Source organism: Aptenodytes forsteri, unplaced genomic scaffold, assembly GCF_000699145.1.
Source record: "Aptenodytes forsteri isolate BGI_AS27 unplaced genomic scaffold, ASM69914v1 Scaffold92, whole genome shotgun sequence".
NCBI classification, from domain to species: Eukaryota; Metazoa; Chordata; class Aves; order Sphenisciformes; family Spheniscidae; genus Aptenodytes; species Aptenodytes forsteri.
Window position 1 is genome coordinate 3,102,458 of NW_008794581.1, and position 232 is coordinate 3,102,689.

Consider the following 232-nt stretch of genomic DNA (forward strand, 5'->3'; position numbering starts at 1 on the left):
AAGAGGAGCCAGCAGAGAAGATGGCACACAACGGGAAAGCCACGCTGCACCGGCACGGAACAGCAGCGGGCAGCTCCAGCAGAAGCACGGGGGTGGAACGGCACGGTGAGCTGACCTCACCCGGGGGGAGCGAGCCGCTCCGCCCGCTGCGCTCCTTCCCCCGAGCGCTGCCTCGCTCTAAGCTGAAGCCGCTTTCCCCCCCCCCGGCGCGGCAGCGGCGCCCGCCGCCCGC

The 232-nt window shown here is 72.4% G+C and overlaps 1 protein-coding gene across 1 annotated transcript in view; it reads right to left on the reverse strand.

Moving 5' to 3' along the window:
* Positions 1–232, reverse strand: part of IPO11 (importin 11) — a 105,584-nt gene that overhangs the window by 104,309 nt on the left and 1,043 nt on the right. The gene's annotated exons all lie outside the window — the stretch shown is intronic.